At 46.1% G+C, this 22,501-nt stretch overlaps 1 pseudogene; it reads left to right on the forward strand.

Annotated features, from left to right (window-relative positions):
* Positions 1–978: 978 nt before the first annotated feature.
* Positions 979–22,438, forward strand: LOC121551341 (annotated as a pseudogene).
* The last annotated feature ends 63 nt before the right edge of the window (positions 22,439–22,501 follow it).

Raw genomic sequence — 22,501 nt, forward strand, 5'->3', positions numbered from 1 at the left:
CGTCCTGGTCCCTTTGCAGAAAAACAGCCCCAAAGCATGATGTTTCCACCCCCATGCTTCACAGTAGGTATGGTGTTCTTTGGATGCAACTCAGCATTCTTTGTCCTCCAAACACGACGAGTTGAGTTTTTACCAAAAAGTTCTATTTTGGTTTCATCTGACCATATGACATTCTCCCAATCCTCTTCTGGATCATCCAAATGCACTCTAGCAAACTTCAGACGGGCCTGGACATGTACTGGCTTAAGCAGGGGGACACTCAGGATTTGAGTCCCTGGCGGCGTAGTGTGTTACTGATGGTAGGCTTTGTTACTTTGGTCCCAGCTCTCTGCAGGTCATTCACTAGGTCCCCCCGTGTGGTTCTGGGATTTTTGCTCACCGTTCTTGTGATCATTTTGACCCCACGGGGTGAGATCTTGCGTGGAGCCCCAGATCGAGGGAGATTATCAGTGGTCTTGTATGTCTTCCATTTCCTAATAATTGCTCCCACAGTTGATTTCTTCAAACCAAGCTGCTTACCTATTGCAGATTCAGTCTTCCCAGCCTGGTGCAGGTCTACAATTTTGTTTCTGGTGTCCTTTGACAGCTCTTTGGTCTTGGCCATAGTGGAGTTTGGAGTGTGACTGTTTGAGGTTGTGGACAGGTGTCTTTTATACTGATAACAAGTTCAAACAGGTGCCATTAATACAGGTAACGAGTGGAGGACAGAGGAGCCTCTTAAAGAAGAAGTTACAGGTCTGTGAGAGCCAGAAATCTTGCTTGTTTGTAGGTGACCAAATACTTATTTTCCACCATAATTTGCAAATAAATTCATAAAAATCCTACAATGTGATTTTCTGGATTTTTTTTTCTCAATTTGTCTGTCATAGTTGACGTGTACCTATGATGAAAATTACAGGCCTCTCTCATCTTTTTAAGTGGGAGAACTTGCACAATTGGTGGCTGACTAAATACTTTTTTTCCCCACTGTACACATGATATAGTAACTCTATTGCAGTCGACTTTTATACAGCACACTAAATGTGTATCTCTTTCTCTACTATTGAGGAGATTTAAGATAGTTTGTTGTCTGAGATGGTACTCTAGGTGCCAGGACCATCCCGTGCTAACAGTGAATTGATGGTGGATGACCTTCTGACCCCGTGCTTGCCTGGGGACCCGGCTGCCATAGAATTGACCTGGATGGATGTGCCTAGCGACAAGCTGCTGGAGCCCATCGTTTGCAGGGTGAGAAACACAGATTCACAGCACAGACATACTCACAATTTTCACTGACATTCCCATTCACAAACATGCTGGAACATGCTGTTTCAGCATACACATCCAGGTATTGCAAACTGATGCTTACATTTGTGTAATTGCTCAACCATGCAACTCAATATTAGGAAGGTTTTTCTAATGTTTGGTATACTCAGTGTACTGTATATGTACCGTATATGATGGTGTATATACATATTAAGTGGGTTAAATAGTATGTAAACATTATTAAAGTGACCAGTGTTCAATGACTATGTACATAGGGCAGCAGTCTCTAAGGTGCAGGTTTGAGTACAGGGTGGAAGATGGCTAGTAACAGTGACTAAAGTTCATGGCAGGGTACTGGGCGGAGGCCGGCTAGTGGTGACTATTTAACAGTCTGATGGCCTGGAGATAGAAGCTGTTTTTTAGTTTCTCGGTCCCAGCTTTGATGCACCTGTACAGTCTCCGCCGTCTAGATGATAGCGGGGCGAACAGGCCGTGGCTGTCACGAATTCAGCCGAGGCTTCCCCTCCTCCTTGCTTGGGCAGGTTTTGGCGTTCGTCATCACCGGCTTACTAGCCACTACTGCTCCATTTATCATCACTCCATTTGTCTTGTCTTGTCAATCACACACACCTGGTATTCATTCCCTCATTAGTCTGTGTATAAGTGTTCCCTCTGCCCCCTTGTCCTTTGTGAGTGATTGTTCATTGTGAGAGTGAGTAGCTCCGTTGAGCTACTCTTTCCTTGTATGAAGCCAAGGTGGATTTTTCCCTTGTTCTAGTTTTGTTTTGACGCTTGCTGCGCTTTATTCATGCACACTGAATAAACTCTTGATTTCTGTGTTTTACCTCCTGCGCCTGACTCCGTCATTCACACCTCATCACAGTGGCTCGGGTGGCTGAGGTCCTTGATGATCTTCTTGGCCTTCCTGTGACACCGGGTGCTGTAGATGTCCTGGAGGGCAGGCAGTGTGCCCCCGGTGATGCGTTGGGCTGAACGCACCACCCTCTGGAGAGCCCTGTGGTTGCGGATGGTGCAGTTGCCGTACCAGGAGGCAGTGGTGGAAAAAGTACCCAATTTTCAAACTGAAAGTCACCCAGTAAAGTCACTTCTACTTTTGATACTTAAGTATATTTTAGCAATTACATTTCCTTTTGATACTTAAGTATATTTAAAACCAAATACTTTTAGACTTTTACTCAAGTAAAAGGATAAGAGCGTCTGCTAAATGACGTAAATGTAATGTAAATGTGATACAACCCGACAGGATGGCGCGAGCCTCCTCCTAGCCTGCAGACCGGTGATTGGTCTGTGTCAGCACGTGGTCCTGTGTGACAACAAACGTAATAGTCAGAATGGATCACTATTTAGTTAAATATATTTTAAATAATTCACCGTGGGGATCGAACTTGATCATAATAAACGCATTTTAGATCCCAAAACGGCTGTTCTGTCGATCGTCATTTACATAGGCCTTCTAGGGCAGACTTCCTGTTACCAACCAGCTCGAGGACGTTTGTGTCTGGTTTCCAAGACGGATATGGATGGTATTGCTTTGCTGACTAAACGTTGTTTTTGGTGTTTAAAACGAGTTTTCATCGAAATAAACAAGGGGACAAGCCAGCTGGCCACTTTGTGCATACGAACTGTCTTGTTAGCGTGTAGATAGCGATGCTTCAAGCTATCCACCTAACGGTAGCTAGCTAAATAGCTACAGTAGCAAGCAAACTAGTAATGCTAGTTTTGATTCTGTCTTTTTGCTAATCTTATTGACTAGCTAACATTAACTAAAATTCTTTGCCTCGCTTTAACGTTAGCTGACCAGTTGATTTTAAGATGAGCAAGCAGCTTACATTTATTGTTGAGCACCTGAATTAAAGACCCCTTCAAGAAAAACTTTAACCTGATCAGGTTTGACTCACTGGAGCCAATGCAACTGCTGCAAATTGTCAACGATGTTCTTGCTGAAATTGACACTAAGGGAAGACAATGGCAATGTAAACAACAACCTCATAATTTTGATCATGAGTTGGCCAAGTTGATCTTATGTCTCAAATGTAATGTTGATGATGACACCTACCCCATTTGGAGCCCCACTACTATTGTGTTTCCAATTACCAGTCAGTCATCTAAAGTGTGAGTGAGTTGTAAATCATATTTTATTCATTTCAGCAAGCTATTGATATCCGTGAAGAAATGCCTGACCAAACAGCAAAGAGAATGTTCACTTTGCTTGGGATGTTGAAATACAAACCACCTGGGAATATGTCTGATCCGTAAGTATTTTTGACGTACAACTTACGGGGTCAAATCAGATTTTAGCAGTACAACCAATGACATTGAGTAGAACTCTGAAAGTGTTTGCTTCTCACTGTCTTTCTTCATACAGGAGCCGTTTTAGACAGGGCCTGGTGACAGGGAGTAAGCCTGTGATTCACCCTATCCTTCACTGGCTGCTGTAGAGGATCACAGAGCTGAAGAAGAGAGCTTACCTGGCTCGCTTCCTGGTTAAGCTTGAGGTTCCTGCAGGACGATGTCATCACTGACACCTATCACCAGGTTTGTTTAACACTGACTTCAAGGTGCAAGCATAACATCATACATGGGATCATGACTCCTCCTCTCGCTAGACTAGAGAGATCACACTATGATGCCATGATTAAAACCATTATTTTATTATTTTTAAGGTCACTGTGGGTCAGAAAGATGTGATGGAATGCATAACTGAGACGTGATTAATCATTGCATAGTGTTTGATCTTTTGTTTTTGTAGTATGAAGAACTAGTGGAAGGATTCAAGACCTACCATAAGGAGTGTGAGCAATTGAAGACCTCTGGCTTTTCCACTGCAGAGATCAGAAAGGTAAAAACTTTTACCTCTTATCAATAGGTGTCACATGGAATACGCTTAAGACAGTGCTACAACACAATATTTTCCCCAACCTCAGGACATTGGTGCTATGGAAGAGGAGAAAGACCAGCTGATCAAGCGAGTGGAGCGGCTGAAGAAGAGGGTAAGGCAGGCAGTCTGTTTGAGGAAGCCCACCCTGTCATAATGCCTGAAACTCACAGGGACTCACAGAGGAATGAAAACATGACCTCTCATACACGCCAACGGATTCCTTGTGGTAATGAGACTGGACAGGCATCTGAGAGGCTCAAGGCTTCACCCTTTTACAGGGCAGAAGAGTAATAGAGTGCTATTTTAGTGGGTCATACTTTAAGGCCATGCCAGGAGAGGAAACTTGAGTTGTTGGTAGTGCCTCCCGGCTGTCATGTGAGGCGAAACTCAATCTCAGATGCCGAAACAGTATCACAGTTTCATCTGTGTCCACCAGGTGGAGTCAGTGTCCAACCACCAGCGGATGCTGGAACTGGCCAGACAACTACATGTAGAAAAAGAGAGAAGAGTCTCTGGCTCAGCAGAAGCAAGAGCAGAAGCACCAAGTAATGATATGTCATGTCTTTTTCGGTAGCTTGTGTCCTGCTTTGTCCAACTTTCCAATTTACAGGCTTTGTAACCCATATCATCAACTTTGCTGCATACAGAGTACAAATATGTGATATATATATATATAGGTAAAAGTTTACATATTATCAAAGATTGTTGTCAATTACATATTCCAAATTCACTTACAAGTAGATTGATAAGCATGATGTTGGTTGAGACATGATGTTGGTTTCTTTTAAAATGCTGATAAGGTGTGTTGTCGTTTGGATATGTCCAGCTTTTACAGGCAGAGCAGAGACTGCAGAGATCTCAGCAGCAGCTGAAGGACCTGCAGCAGGCAGCATCAGATGCCAAGCCAGAGAGTGAGGAGGCCTGTTCTGCATCACCCTCCACGCCACAGCTGGTTGAAAAGGTTGAAAGGTCAAGGACACAGCAGATTAGGCTGAATCTCTGTTTAATTAATTCGCATCTATTAGGGCCCTGTAATCATCCTGATCTTTGAAGTGCTCCATTAGAGCTCACCATATATGGATTTGCCTCTTTTTTTGTCCTCGTCTAGTGGTGGCCTCTACAATCACACAGGAGATTTACACATTTATAGTTTCCTAAATGACCAAAGTAAAGAAAGACAGACATGAGACCTTTTGTGGGTGGCACATTAACGAAGCATTTGACAATCCAATGACTCAAAATACCACATATCAAAACATGTGACCCTCTTATAAAGGTTTTCAGTCTGAATACTTATGTAAATGTGATATTTCAGTTTTTTACTTGTAATAATTTAGCAAACATTTCTAAACAGTTTTTGCTTTGTCATTATGGGGTATTGTGTATTGATTGAGGGAAAAAATCTATTTAATCCATTTTAGAATAAGGCAGTAATGTAACAATGTGGAAAAAGTCAAGGGGTCTGAATACTTTCCGAATGAACTATATGTTGAGGTTATGCCCTTGAGTTGATTAATTAAAACAATATTTTTCATACACTCTCTTGATCTTGTCTAATGTTAATTATTGTGATGAGCAGGTGTGCTCATCTCAAGTTTAGGATGTGCATATTACCCCCCTTTTCTTCTATAAGCAGGTGTGCCTCATTGTGTTTCAAAGACTTTCAGAATGATGTAGCCTGATCAAATGTCTATGTCTCTGTTACTGTCTCAGGCTTAATGAAGAGGCTTGAAGAGGAGATCAAGTTCAACTCCTACATGGTGTCTGACAAACTGCCCAAGGAGCTGGAGAGTAAGAGGCGGATGGTGCAGTACCTGCAGAATGTGGTGTCCGAGCCGGACATGGGCCAAGCTGAGCTTGGGGAACTGGAGGACAAGGTGAGCTATCTACCTACCTGGGAAATTAAGCTATAGAGCCTTCACAGTTTGGTAAATTTGGTTCAAGAATGACTGACAATAACCAAAAAGTTTAAGTCTGACTGTTCCCCACTTTGTCCAGATTCGAGAAAACAACATAAAAATAAACCACCTGATTGAGAAAAGAATGATGCGAAACGACCTCATGGATGATAAACTGTCTCTTTTCAGGCAACAGGTGATTTGTTTCTCATTTTCTCACATTCTTTAAACATATAGTAGAGTTATATGACATAACACCAGCAATTACATAGGATGGTTATATCAATTTCAGAATGCCATTCTCCGTCATTGATACTAAATCCACAGGTCTTTGTCAGTTATATGAATCTGTAACAGCTGGCTGTTTGTGTGTGGTTAAGCGTTTGCAGGCTCTTTGAACTTGTGAGGATGATTGATGTTGTCTGATGAAGGGAGGCGGCTTCATTTATCATCAAAAGGATTATTCAGGTTATCATATTGATATTTTTAATATCTTTGTGTTTTGTTGTCTCTTTTGCTATAGTGAGGCAGATGATAGAGGATAAACTGCTCTTGTTTGCTCACATACTGTATAAACCACCGCTCAACCTTTCCTAGCTGTGGTTTGTGGTAGACGCGCTGTTGCGCCAACCTTACCTCCTTAACTATTCTGGCTGTGGATTTTGTGCGAATTACAATAAATGGGTATGCGTACATCTACTGGCTGTATCTGTATTGACTGTATATTTAATAATATGACTGGTGTGTGTCTTGCAGGCGTCCATCATAACGCGTAAGAAGGAGGCGTAGGCGGAGGAGCTGCAGGAGGCGCGGGAGGAGCTAGCTTCACTAGACGAGAGCTGAGCCAGAAGAACAGCCAGGCACGAGACCTGGACGGAGATGAGGTCATCCGGGGAGACGAGGTAACGTTCCAGTAACTAACCACCTCTCACAGCTCAGTACTCTGGTCTGAACATCATCATCCACACCAATAGTAATCCCCTTCCTCACCAGTGGAACAGGGTCAGAGCCTTTTTCGATGGTGAGTGATGTATCGTCATTTTGCAGAAAAAAGAGTGCTACCCCTATATACAATCCACAGGAGGTTGGTAGCACCTTAATTGGGGAGGACGGGCTCGTGGTAATGGCTGGAGCGGAATGAGTGGAATTGTATCAAACACATTGTCACGATCGTCAGGGAGAGACCAAGGCGCAGCGTGATGAACAAACATACTTTAATTAGTTAAAGTGTAAAACCAATACAAAACAAGAAACGACTCGTGAAGTCCACGGTGACAATGACCGAACACGGAACAAAAACCCACAAACACAAAGGAAAAACAGACAGTTTAAATATGGCTCCCAATCAGAGACAACCAGCCAACAGCTGACACTCGTTTGCCTCTGATTGGGAGTCACTCAGGCAAACATAGAAATAGACAAACTAGAACCCCCAACATAGAAATACACCACATAGAACAAACACACCCTGGCTCAACAACTAGAGTCCCATAGCCAGGGTGTGACAGTACCGCCCCCTAAAGGCGCGGACTGCGACCGCGCCTCAAAAAGAGCAAAACAGGGGAGGGCTGGGTGGGCATACCTCCTCGGCGGCGGTTCTGGCTCCGGGCTTGCCCACCACCCTCCAACAAACCCCCCATAGCGCCCCTGGTCCGGTCTGGCCCCGCTGGCTGGAGCTGGACTGGACGTAGCAGGAGCGGTTAGCTTCAACTCCGTAGTGGAGCCGTTGACCGGTACCTGGTTAGGCACCGGTGACCCAGGCACGGGTTGTGCCGGACAGACGACGCGCACCCCTGGCTTGGTGCGTGAGGCAGGAAAGGACCGGACCTGGCTGACGATGCGCACCCCTGGCTTGGTGCGAGTAGCAGGAACGGGCTGGACCAGGCTGACGACTCGCACCCCTGGCTTGGTGCGAGTAGCAGGAACGGGCTGGACCAGGCTGACGACTCGCACCCCTGGCTTGGTGCGAGTGGCAGGAACGGGCTGGACCAGGCTGACGACTTGCACCCCTGGCTTGGTGCGAGTGGCAGGAACAGGCCGGGCCGGGCTGGCGACGCGCACCGTAGACTTGGTGCGAGTGGCAGGAACTGGCCGGGCCGGGCTGGCGACGCGCACCGTAGGCTTGGTGCGTGGAGCAGGGACAGGCCGGGCTGGGCTGGCGACGCACACCGTAGGCTTGGTGCGTGGAGCAGGGACAGGCCGGACTGGGCTGGCGACGCACACTGTAGGCTTGGTGCGTGGAGCAGGGACAGGCCGGACTGGGCTGGCGACGCACACCGTAGGCTTGGTGCGTGGAGCAGGGACAGGCCGGGCTGGGCTGGCGACGCACACCGTAGGCTTGGTGCGTGGAGCAGGGACAGGCCGGGCCGGGCTGGCGACGTGCACCGTACACTTAGTGCGGGAAGCAGGAACGGGCCGGGCCGGGCTGGCGACGCGCACCGTAGGCTTGGTGCGTGGAGCAGGGACAGGCCGGGCTGGGCTGGCGACGCACACCGTAGGCTTGGTGCGTGGAGCAGGGACAGGCCGGACTGGGCTGGCGACGCACACCGTAGGCTTGGTGCGTGGAGCAGGGACAGGCCGGACTGGGCTGGCGACGCACACCGTAGGCTTGGTGCGTGGAGCAGGGACAGGCCGGGCTGGGCTGGCGACGCACACCGTAGGCTTGGTGCGTGGAGCAGGGACAGGCCGGGCCGGGCTGGCGACGCGCACCGTACACTTAGTGCGGGAAGCAGGAACGGGCCGGGCCGGCGACGCACACCGTAGGTTTGGTGCGAGGGGCAGGAACAGGCCGGGCCGGGCTGGCAACGCACACCGTAGGTTTGGTGCGAGGGGCAGGAACAGGCCGGGCCGGGCTGGTGACGCACACCGTAGGCTTGGTGCGAGGGGCAGGAACAGGCCGGGCTGGGCTGGCGACGTGCACCGTACACTTAGTGCGGGAAGCAGGAACGGGCCGGGCCGGGCTGGCGACGCACACCGTAGGTTTGGTGCGAGGGGCAGGAACAGGCCGGGCCGGGCTGGCGACGCACACCGTAGGCTTGGTGCGAGGGGCAGGAACAGGCCGGGCTGGGCTGGCGACGTGCACCGTACACTTAGTGCGGGAAGCAGGAACGGGCCGGACCGGACTGGTGACGCACACCACTTGCTTGGTGTGAGGAGCGGGACTGGGTTTCATCATAACCCTCCGCTCCCTCAGCTGCCTACCGAGTTCCTCTCGCCGTGCCTCATTTCTCACCCTTTCCCTTATCGCCTCCAATAGCTCCATCCTCTGCAACACTAACTCCTGCTCCCTCTGGGCCAGTAGCCCCCTTAACCTGGTGGCCTCCTCACCTAATCGCCCTGTGGCAGCCTCCTGCTGCCCAGTCGCCCCTGCCGTGTGCCCCCCCTAAAAATTTTTTGGGGTTGCCTCTCGACCGTCCGACGCTGACACTGCTTACGCCGTTGCTCCTCTCTCCGTCGCCTCTCAACTGTCTCACTCCATGGCCGGCGATCCATCCCGGCCAGGATCTCCTCCCAGGTCCAGGACCCTTTCCCGTCCAATATCTCCTCCCATGACCAGGCTGCCTGCTCCTGGACACGCTGCTTGGTCCTGGTATGGTGGGTTTTTCTGTCACGATCGTCAGGGAGAGACCAATGCGCAGCGTGTTGAACGAACATGGTGAACTTTATTATCTTTAGTGATAATCTACACAATAAACAAAACAAGAAACGACTCGTGAAGTCCACGGTGACAATGACCGAACACGGAACAAAAACCCACAAACACAAAGGGAAAACAGACAGTTTAAATATGGCTCCCAATCAGAGACAACCAGCCAACAGCTGACGCTCGTTGCCTCTGATTGGGAGTCACTCAGGCAAACATAGAAATAGACGAACTAGAACCCCCAACATAAAAATACACCACATAGAACAAACACACCCTTGCTCAACAACTAGAGTCCCATAGCCAGGGTGTGACACACATGGTTTCTATGTGTTTGATGCCATTCCATTTACTCCGTTTCAGCCATTATTATGAGCCGTCCTCCCCTCAGCAGCCTCCACTGATACAATCAGCTCAGTATTCACATGTTACGTTGTACAATTGCCCACCACTCAAAACTGTTTGCTGACGTCAAACTTTGTGGATAAGAGTGAGGCGCGGTAGAGTTGTGCGCTGCACTGAACATGAGATGCTATTTCTGCTCTTATGTAAACAGAGAAGGGCTCACTGGCTAAAGCTACTTATCCCTTTCCACTCACTCTCCCACATTCCCATGCAAGGTTAAAAATAGACCACAACATGGACTACCTAGAACCAGGACTGTAGAACAAACTGTCTGAAATGTTAGCTGTTTTCTAATATCTTATAAATAAATCTTATAAATTAATTCAGAAAACACAAACCATTGCGGTGTAAATCCTTCAACTAAATGTAACTCGATGGCTGATATTTTACCCCAATCGAAACAAACTGACACAAACTTTGACGCCATGTTCGGTTAGATCTCTCTGAACCATTGGCAGAGAGTGGACTCTCAAATTTGAGTGCCTTTTTGACTCTGCAACACAGTGCCAGGAGCCATCACTCCTGTGTGTCAACACACCCTGTGCCTGGAGAACGACCACTCTTCAAATCTCAGACTAAGCCTGTTGCTGTTTGCAGAGGAACATTTGCCATAAGCAGCTCTACAGTATATAGTTGGTGGTCGCTGATGGATAGGGCACGTACTGCACCCATATGTTCATGTCTGAGTGTTTTATGAGCAGGAGTTCCACACGCAGTGAGAACATCGCGCTGAGCGCTGGACAGTCTGGCGAGGCACATAAGCTGCCTGTCTGAAATAGCAGCCACTTTCTCCCTGCTCTCCCCAATGCCCTGTTCAATGTGGGTGGTTTCATCTGCTCCTCTCGATAATGAGGGAGTGTGTTTTGATGTGAAAGGAAACTCTAAACCTGATTTCTCAGTATGGTGAAACAGTAGGTAAGAACAAGGAGGATTTCTGTGGTAAATGGAAAGGACTTATCAGTCTCTCCTGGGGTCATGGTGGAAATTATCACCTTATCAGAGGCACTTTCCATTTCTGAACTTGCATGTAATCACGTCACCCGGCAGCTGCAGGAGGGCCTCTGTATTATGACCCTGTGTGCTCATCCTCAGTTAGCTTGGTTTTAAACCCACTACTAACTAGTCCACCATGTTTCTAGTGTTCCATCATCCATTGCTTGGCTCTCTGTTCCCTTACACCCCAAATTCCCCCAACATAAATAACAGATGTGTTTGCTCAATCTGGAAAGGTTATTCACCCGGCCAAAATGGATTTCACATATACTGTAGGCAACTGCTATTTATAAATTTGCACAGTGCATATACTGTATGTGCATACAATGTTTCATTATCTACTATCCCATTGTGCTGCATTTTCAACAACTATCCTCCTGTCCTGAGTATGTGTTTGTCATGATAAATAGTTCAAGCCCTTCAAAGTGCTGGCTAATTTAGTAGCAGTTGTTCTGGGGACATATTGTATGTGATGAGGGAATGCTATGCAGCATTGTTCTGCCTGCTAATTCCCTCTCAACCTTGTCTGCACTTGATGTCCTGAAATAAAACAAACCATACGTTCTCGCGCACAAGCCGTGCATGCCTTAAGTGACGTAACATTCTGTGATTTCTGGGGTTGTTCTCCAGAATGAACAACGGCTATAAATGTTGACATGCACAGGAGTCCCGTGTAGCTCAGTTTGTAGAGCATGGCGTTTGCAACGCCAGGGTTGTGGGTTCGATTCCCACAGGGGGCCAGTATGAAAAAGAAAGAACAAAAAAAATGTATGCACTCACTAACTGTAAGTCGCTCTGGATAAGAGCGTCTGCTAAATGACTAAAATGTAAATGTCTCATCGTACCCCTACAGAGAAAGGGGGAGGGCGGGTTGAGTGCCGCATCCAGTTGGCCAACATTTGGTGTGTTTGCCAGGGGTCATGTCTGTCTTGGTAGGAATTGGAGAGGATGACCTTGCTTCAAGATGTGGTTGTCCTTGTGTATCTGGGAAGAAAGAGAACATGTCAGTCTCATTTTCAGACACAAAACTATGCAATGTTATTGTCATTACTTTACAATGTTATTGTCATTACTTTACAATGTTATTGTCATTACTTTTGGTCATCCCCTTTCTCTTAGCATATTTTTTCATGACAGTCACTCTCGGTTCCTCTCAGTTCAAACGTTTTGTCGGGAAACTGCACAGCAAGGGGACTGTGTTCAAGAAGAAGAGGCAGGAGATTACCGAGCTGAGTACGGGGTCCTGCAGCGGACAGAGGAGATCCTAAAACAGAGGCATGAGGTCGGCCAACAGCAACTGGTAATGCACCGCACCAGTCCCCTTTCACAGCAGGGCAGCTATCGACCCTACCTGCTTTCCTCCATACCGCATAGAAGCCCCCTTATAGTGGTACACGTGCCTTTCCATCCTGCCCTTGTTCATACAAATTGCATTGACCTTCGTTGGAAATGACTTCACACCTCAGAAGCCTCTGACCTCCTGACTTGCTGAAAGCCTGGCTGATCAGGGAGTGCTGGCCTGCTGCTATTTGCGAAGGCTGCATCTGTTTCTCTCTGACGCTGGTATTTTTTTATCAGTGGATGCACCCCCCCCTTACCCGTTGTACCACGGCTGGTTGGTTGTTGGTGCCTGAGACCCCTCTCCTGTCGCCACCTGCATTCCTGTTCCCAACCATTACCCCTCCCACATAAAACGATGAACCATTTGCTGCAACAATGTTGGTTATACAGTATAATCCAGAACATGCTAGAAGCCCTGCCTGCCACTGTGAACTATTCATATCAGAAACAAATATTAGAATTCATGTAGTTTCATTAGGTCATTCACATTCAGTCTTTATCAGTGTTTGAACATATTTGCAGGAGAGGGCTGGGGGCTACATGGGAAGGAAATTGTGTTTATTTTCATAGGTCACAGTTTTCTCACTCATCATATACAATAGACTGAACATGCACACACTGCTACCTCAACCGCATGTAACCTTCTCTTCTTCTTGGAGAACAAAGTGGCCTGTACTCCCAGGTGTCGAGCTGAGCCCTGCCTGTTTGTGTGGACACAACCCTTCACAGTGCTTAGAGCTGCAACACCGGACTAGGCTATCTGTGATTTATCCTCCCAGACAGGGAGGGAGTAACTTAGTCACTGAGTCACAGCTATAGACTTACATTTGTCGACATGGTGCAAACTAATTATAAACAATTAATTAGGTGAGCCATTGTATGTTATTACATGGAGGTTTACTCATCTCAAATTATTAACTTGTATTTACTGATTACACTCATTAAAAATATCCCATTGCCTTGCAGCTCGTGTGGGTGTAGATAGACTACATTGCTCAAGTGCCAGGTGTTTGTGGTCCTCTGTAGCTCAGCTGGTAGAGCACGGCGCTTGTAATGCCAAGGTAGTGGGTTCGATCCCCGGGACCACCCATACGCAAAAATGTATGCACGCATGACTGTAAGTCGCTTTGGATAAAAGCGTCTGCTAAATGGCTTATTATTATTATTTCTAGTGAACTCTTGCCAGGTCCCTACACTGACATTTGGTTTAGGATGATAAAACTGGACACAATCTCATTATGTTATGCTGCCATATTACAAGGCACAAGGATCTCATATTTTGTGTAGTAACTGATGACTGGAACTCCATATGGCCACATTGTTGTCTGTGTAGCAATCCATGGAGACACAGAAGGGGATCTCTGGGTACAGTGACACTCAGGAGGAACTGGAGAGGGTGTCGGCCATCAAGAGTGAGCTGGACGAGATGAAGGGACGCTCGCTGGACGACATGTCTGAAATGGTGACTATACCAGGGGATCGGAGCCAATGTCTGAGTAGCATGTCACTTTACCACAGGGACAGATCTTTACCCACTCCAGACCACCCATACTCAGGATGATGCTCATTGCCTTCAAATGCACTACCCCAACACAGCACAATTTGTTTTACAAGAACGGTTCTTGTCTGACTATGTGTTGTTGTTTTTTTACCCCCTTTTTCTCTCCAATTTCGTGATATCCAATTGCGATCTTGTCTCATCGCTGCAACTCCCCAACGGGCTCGGGAGTGGCGAAGGTCGAGTCATGCGTCCTCTGAAACATGACCCCCCAAACCGTGCTTCTTAACACCCGCCCGCTTAACCCGGAAGCCAGCCGCACCAATGTGTCGGAGGAAACACCGTCCAACTGATGACCGAAGTCAGCCTGCAGGCGCCCGGCCCACCACAAGGAGTCGCTAGAGAGCGATGAGCCAAGTAAAGCCCCCCGGCCAAACCCTTCCCTAACATGCATGACGCTGGGGCCAATTGTACACCGCCCTATGGGACTCCCGGTCACAGCCGGCTGTGACACAGCCTGGGCTCGAACCTGGGTCTGTAGCGACACCTCAAGCACTGCGATGCAGTGCCTTAGACTGCTGCGCCACTCGGGAGGCCCTGACTATGTGCTGTTTTGTTTGTGGCATTGATTTCTTCGCATTGATTTAGTGTCTTGATACCTTTGAAATACCCCTTGTGCATACTTCAACTGTCCTTTTGTGCTTGTATTCAGGGGAAAAGAAGAGTAGTTGCTGAGTTTTAAGCCAGGTTTGATTACCAAATCAACCAGTTTTATCAATCTGTCATCCCATTGCAAGAATGTCCAAATAGAACCAGTTGCAGCTGATTAGACCCCAGTCCAAGATGTTTTTGAAATTCTTTAAAGCGTAGTCAGGGTTTGTGGTTAAAGCTGGCAGCTTTCACACTTAGCAGATAGTAGACTGTGCCGCTCCCAATGATCAAGCATCTCTGGCTGTAGCTATAAACGTGGACTTTCACTCACCTCACAATCTTCCAGATTTCTCACAATAGACCACATGCTATACACACACACTTCTATACACACACACTGGAGAACAAAGTGGCCTGAACTCCCAGGTGTTGAGCTGAGCCCTGCCTGTTTGGTGGACTCAACCCTTCACAGTGCTTAGAGCTGCAACACCTGCCCCTCTAAAGTAGACTTTCACTCACCTCACAATCTTCCAATCTCCTGGTTGGCCTTAGATAGCCCTGCCTCTGCATACACACCCTATAAGGACCCTGCTTGTGTACAACACCAGTGACATTATGATTATCAGATGTCATTATGGGTATAGTTAGTCATCTTAAACTGACATTTCTGTGGATTATTTTGAAATATGTGATACTGTTTTTCAGGTGAAGAAACTGAATTCGACGATAGTGGAGAAAAAGTCTGCCCTTGCGCCTATCATATAGGAACTGAGGCCTTTGAGACAGCAGTGTCAGGTGAACGTCACACGCTGTATAACTTTGTCAGCAGTTTCATCTTCAAATTGTGTCATTACACAGAGCTGTGTCTATAGAATTAGCCACATTTACAACCCCAGATTATTATGCGAAACTAGAAGCTTATCAAAGCATGACATGAGGTCAAGAGGTTTAACAAAGGGGAAAACCCTGATGCCTCCACCAGCTGCTATTCACTTTCAAGTTTCAAGTTTTTGTCACATGCACAAGTACGGTGAAATGCCTTTCTTGCAAGCTCCAAACCCAACAATGCAGTCATCAATATCAATGTAGCGCAAAAAATAACATGAGGTAGAATAAGGTTTGCAGGATTTTTGTGGAGTCCATTAACGATAGTTTACATGTAGTCTATATGTAAAGTGTACGATAGGGAAAGCCCCTCACATCCATCTGCTAAAGCAGGGGATCATATTTTCCAACATGTGTTCCCTAAATTGGTACACCATCATACTGGCTAACATTAACTAATGATGAAAAGCTGCGGCAGAAATATATTAATAGACTAAGCTAGAGCTAAGATTAAGTAAAATGGTGCTTTGATCTGATAGTGATATGAAAGGGGTTGGGGAAACTAACTTTTGCATACAGTGCATTCGGAAAGTATTCAGACCCCTTGACTTTTTCCACATTTTGTTACGTTACAGCCTTATTCTAAAATGAATTAAATTAATGTTTTCCCTCATCAATCTACACACAATACCCCATAATGACAAAGTGAAAACGGGTTTTTAGATTTTTTTGCAAATGTATTAAAAATAAAAAACAGATACCTTATTTACATAAGTATTTAGACCCTTTGCTATAAGACTCGAAATGGAGCTCCGGTGCATCCTGTTTCCATTGATCATCCTTGATGTTTCTACAACTTGATTTGGAGTCCACCTGTGGTAAATTCAATTGATTGGACATGATTTGGAAAGGCACAAACCTGTCTATATAAGGTCCCACAGTTGACAGTGCATCTATATAAGGTCCCCAAGAACACAGCGGCCTCCATCATTCTTAAATGGAAGAAGTTTGGAATCACCTACAGTCTTCCTAGAGCTGGCTGCCCGGCTAAACTGAGCAATCGGGGGAGAAGGACCTTGGTCAGGGAGGTGACCAAGAACTCGATGGTCACTCTGACAGAGCTCCAGAGTTCCTCTGTGGAGATAGTTGTCCTTCTGGAAGGTTCTCCCATCTCTGCAGCACTCCACCAATCAGGCCTTTATGGAAAAGTGGCCAGATGGAAACCCTTCCTTAGTAAAAGGCGCGACAGCCCGCTTGGAGTTTGCCAAAAGGCACCTAAAGGACTCTCAGACCATGAGAAACAAGATTCTCTGGTCTGAAAACATGATTGAACTCTTTGGCCTGAATGCCAAGCATCATGTCTGGAAGAAACCTGGCACCATCCCTACGGTGAAGCATGGTGGTGGCAGCATCATGCTGTGGGGATGTATTTCAGCAGCAGGGACTGAGACTAGTCAGGATCAAGGGAAAGATGAACGGAGCAAAGTACAGAGAGATCCTTGATGAAGACCTGCTCTAGAGCGCTCAGGACCTCAGACTGGGGCGAAGGTTCACCTTCCAACAGGACAACGACCCTAAGCACACAGCCAAGACAACGCAGGAGTGGTTTAGGGACAAGTCTCTGAATGTCCTTGAGTGGCCCAGCCAGAGCCCGGACTTGAACCCAATCAAACATCTCTGGAGAGACCTGAAAATGGCTGTGCAGCGACGCTCCCCATCCAACCTGACAGAGCTTGAGAGGATCTGCAGAGAAGAATGGGAGAAACTCCCCAAATACAGGTGTGCCAAGCTTGTACCGTCATACCCAAGAAGACTCGAGGCTGTAATCGCTGCCAAAGGTGCTTCAACAAAGTACTGAGTAAAGGGTCTGAATACTTATGTAAATGTGATATTTCAGATTGTATTTTTTGTTTTTTAAATTAGCAAACATATCTACAAATCTGTTTTTGCATTGTCATTATGGGGTATTGTGTGTAGATTGATGAGGAAAAAACCCACATGTAATCCATTTTATAATAAGGCTGTAACGTAACAAAATGTGGAAAAAGTCAAGGGGTCTGAATACTTTCCGAATGCACTGTACATAACATACTATAACAGTGAATTGTCTTGTCATTGTACTGTCTTTTTTAAATGCTGTAGAATATGTGCATGTATGTGTATTTCTCTGTTCATGTATCTGTGAATGGGTTTTTCTTTCATCACAGGAGCTAACTCAAGAGTAGGAGGAGAGGAAGGCCCAGTATGACAGCTGTGCTGCAGGCCTGGAGAGTAACCGATTCAAACTGGAGCAGGTACAATATGAAATGCTGTGTGTAGACACCTGACGTATCTAACACCCCCACATATCACCACGTATGACATTTTCTTTATATCATTTGTTCACATACACCACACAATTTGAATGTTCTCTCCATGAGGAACAGTTCAGTTTCTTATGGTCGAATGTTTTCATTCACCACCTCCCATTGCAGGAGGTGAGAGCTCTGAGGGTGGAGATGAATCGGGAGGAAAACCGATTCCACTACATCAACTCCAGGGCGGCAGGTAGCTTAGTGGGTAAGAGCGTTGTGCCAGTAACCGAAAGGTCACTGGTTCTAATCCCCGAGCCGACTGGGTGAAAAATCTGTCGATGTGCCCTTAAACAAGGCACTTAACCCTAATTGCTCCTGTAAGTCGCTCTGGATAAGAGCATCTGCTAAATATGTAAATGTAATCAACTGCATGATAGAGGTAAGGGGCTCAAGTAGCAAACAACCTCTTCCCCAACACCTGTTCTGTACTGTGACAGTAAACCAGAGCTCTCGTTCTTCTTGCTCTCTCTCTCTATCCCCATCTCTCTCTCTTTCTCCCCATCTCTCTCTGTTCTTCACAGATCATTTGAGTTGCAAATGCAGCGAGCAGCAGAAGAGATGAAGGCCTACGTGTCCCCTGATCCGCAAGAGAGGAGGAAGACCATCAGGTGAGCACGCTGAGCTGAGTCTGCCAGCTGCTTAGGACTTCTATTACCGTAGTCACCTCCATATGCTCCTATTACAACACTTGTGCATCTGCTACTGTTGCCACACACCTCCCCAAATACCTCCCTCAAAGGATACACTTACAGCAGTCCGTTAGTAGATTCACCCTCAGGTCTTTTATATACTATAGCTATGCATTTCCAAGTGTGTCCAGAAGTATTGCTTTGCTAAAGGAAAAATATGTAAATAAAATACTGGTTTAACCTCTACGGGATCGGTTGAGCTAACTTGCGCTAATGTGATTAGCTTGACTGTTGTAAGTAATGGTAAGCTTTCCAGGACATAGACATGTCTTATATGGGCAGAAAGCTTACATTCTTGTTAATCTAACTGCACTGTCCAATTTACAGTAGCTATTGCAGTGAAAACATACCATGCTATTGTTTGAGGAGCGTGCACAACAACAAAAAACGTATCACGGCAACTGGTTTGATACATTCACCTCTGAATATGCATATCCTTGTTTCAGGTCCTGAGCTACAGGCAGTTAGATTTGGGTATGTCATTTTAGGCGAGAATTGAAAAAAAGGGTCCGATCCTTAAGAGGTTAATAAAATATGTTATGAATATTTGCTATTTTGTGTTATTCAACTAACAGGTAGTATTTCCCTTGTAAAACTCACAGTAATGTTATAATGGCAGCATTGAGCTTGCGAAAGTTAATAGGCTCACATGAACTCTGACCCTCTGGCTGTTTCACAGGGAGCAGTACATGAAGAACATTGCAGAGCAGGAGTCCCTGGGCAAGGTGAGCAAGGAGGTGCTTTGTCAGCATGCAGGCACAGTGCCAATGGAATCTGAAATGGATCCCCTGCAAACACAGAGGCCATACTTTAGGTTCCTTCCTTCCTCCCCCTGATAAGAATGTGGCCAGAGAGGAGAAAGTGTATGGCAGAGGGGGCCCATCTGCATTCCTGCTAAACCATTTGGCCCAGTAGACGAGCTGTAATGTAGACGTGCTGCTGCAGCACGCCAGTATAGGTGCAGCTTGTATAACACGCAGCAGTGATACATTACTCCCGTGTCCTCAGTTAGTCTCGTGTAGCTCAGTTGGTAGAGCATGGCGCTTGCAACGCCAGGGTTGTGGGTTCGTTTCCCACGGGGGACCAGTATGAAAATGTATGCACTCACTAACTGTAAGTGGCTCTGGATAAGAGCGTCTGCTAAATGACTAAAATTTAAAAATGTAAATGTCTGTCCACTCATCACTGTGGAGCAGCTGTAGGGTTGCATGCTGATTTCTCTCTACGTTAGTCCTCAGTGCATCAACAGTCATCTATATTTCCCCCTGACACATTCGTGACAAGCTACTTCTTTATTAGGGTTTCCCATCTATGGTTATAGGCTTGATGCTAATGCACTTTGTAATATTTGGCTGGTCAAGCTTCCAGTCAATGAATACAAGGATGTCATGACCACCCTTCCATTCAGTGTTTGATACAAAACCATATGCTGACACTTGGAAAGAAAAGGCATTCAAATGAAAATGGCTGTTTAACTCTGCTGGTATCATACACTGTTTGATGTCAAAATGAGCCTGTTGTGATGATGTAATAATTATTCCTCTTTCCCTTTGGACAACAACAGAAGTTGCGTGAGCAGCAGAAGGCGGTGAGGGAGAGCCACTGGCCCAACATGAAGCAGGTGAAGATGTGGCTCGACCTGGAGCAGCTGATGGCGTGCAAGCGTGGGTGCTTCCTGAGGGCCCAGAGCCAGGCCTCCATTGGTCAGGTCATCCAGGAGGGTGGTGAGGATAGACTGGTGCTGTGAGAACGAGGAGACCGTCAACGCAGGGCCAACTCTGGTACACTACGCTCTACCACAATGAGCAGGACTTCTCACTACTGTACTTAGTTCTCCAGTTATAGTTCATTAGTCTGTCTCGCATTAGAACTATTTTTAGGTGAGATGATTACTCTTCATGTAATCAAAACTTCTCTGCTTTCATCGCCTAAAGATTAAAAGGATTCCATTTAACCAATCTGTGTTAATCCTGGTTTAGTTAGCTAGTTGTGTTCTCTGTGAATAATCCCAAAGTAGGATTTAGTTCCATTAAACAGATTTTTCTCCTGTGAGGAGCACCTTTCCGGTGATGATATTGTGAGAGGTGCCTGATGAATCCAGAACCGAAAGAACACATGTTCCAGAAGGTGTCTGACGGATAAGAGGTTTAACGCTCTCTGACTTCAAACAAATCCTCAGCTTCCATTTTTTTTTTACACATCTTTAAGAATAAAGCTCTAATCTATGTGTCTAAAGATAACCGTGTACAAAGTGTTGCACTTGGGATGCGGCTGCACTCAGCTATTTTGGGAAACAACCGCCATGACGTTGGGCCGAGTAGCTTGCCTATTTAGGAAATCAACTGGACCTCTGTTCAGACAGGACAGTGCAGGGTGAACTGGTCCAGCATCATCATCTTGCATATTGTACCTTGGCCAAGTCTATGCCTGTTTTAACACTTAAAATGTAACACCTTTGTTTGTTCCATGTGTTATATTAGCTACATAATATCCTGTTGTACTTCTCATTTGACTTTGTTAATACAAATATATTCTTAATACAATACTTGAAGATAATCCATATTTGGTCGTAGTTCTGGCTGACTAGTCACAGCCATCTAAACGGGATGGATAACAGTGAATAATAAATCAAACTGACAGGTTTACTGTCATCCTTAGAATATACCTCTCCCATTCACAAATCAATCATTCTGTCCCTCTGTCTATAAATGCCGATGTGAATAAGGGGACATGTCACTCGCTGTGCCCATGCCTTAGCTTTGGCTGTAGTGTGGGGACTTGAAGGGGGCATTCCTCTCATTCACCCATGGTAATTTCATCCCTCCCCATCCTCTCTCCTACCTCTCTGGGTGAAGTATTACTCAATATTCTGCTGACAGCCACAGTTAGTGCCAGATGGATCAAGTGTGAATTCTAGAAGGCTACTTGACTGGGAACTGATTGGGATAGAATTATAACTGAATTGGCCTTGTGCCACTGGAGGCCTCATTTAAGAAGTGTCAACAGATGACAAATGCCAGTCCTGTTAAAAGAGCTGACAATAATGCCCCCTAATAAACACAGTGGGGTGTCATCTAGTGCCCTTTGCTGGCATCCTTCACTCCATGATAGCAGTTTGCCTGTGATTGCTTTGCATTTCTTTGTTTGACAAAGAGAATCTGCCTTTGTTTAAGTCACATTCTGATTTCAGGTGAGGTGAGGTGCATGCAAATATATGAGCAAGCTGCATGGGGTCCAGTCACTCTCATTGTTGTTGGTCATACTAATGTACGTAAATACTGGTTGTGGCTAGGTATGCAAACCTAGAGTGTGGATCACAATCTATGCTGGTACATAGACTTTCAAGATAAGGAAACCAATATTTTTCCATTTGGGTAAACTAAGAAGTCCCAAACAAGTGAATTGAATGTGCCACATCTAGGCCTGTCTTCACTATTCCGTGTCAAAGTATATTGATCTTGGGTTACTATAAATTAGTTAATGGCTTTTAATTTTGCTCATTTAATAATTCATAGCAAATACTGGTACTGGAGACTGGAGAGTGTGCAGGCTTTCGTTACACCCCTCTGATTCAGCTAATCATGGCCCAGACTAAATACCATGATACGTTTTATTTGAACAAGGTGTGTTAATGATGCGCTGGAATAAAAGCCTTTAGGCCTATACCTAGTAACCCTGGAACCTGAGTTGGAGAACCCTGATCTAGGGCCTTAATGATCCTGGGAAAGGAAAATGTATCAACCTGATTTTCTGCATCAGACTACTAGAGAGTAGTATTGTTGTTTGACAATGTCTGTCACTGACTGCAAACTAATATCAAACTCTTGGTCAATTGAATTTTGCTTAACTGTCCTTTACTTTAAAGAAAACATTTCCGGACTCCTTCCGTCCAACGAGAGTAGCCCACATGCGGAATATGCAAGAAAGGGGCCGTGTTGAGGTCGTCAGGTAGCCTGGCGGGTAGGAGCGTTGGGCCAGTAACCGAAAGGTTGCTGGATCGAATCCCTGAGCTGACAAGGTAAACATCTGTCGTTCTGCCCCTGAGGAAGGCAGTTAACCC

This window comes from Coregonus clupeaformis, chromosome 18, assembly GCF_020615455.1.
Source record: "Coregonus clupeaformis isolate EN_2021a chromosome 18, ASM2061545v1, whole genome shotgun sequence".
NCBI lineage: Eukaryota > Metazoa > Chordata > Actinopteri > Salmoniformes > Salmonidae > Coregonus > Coregonus clupeaformis.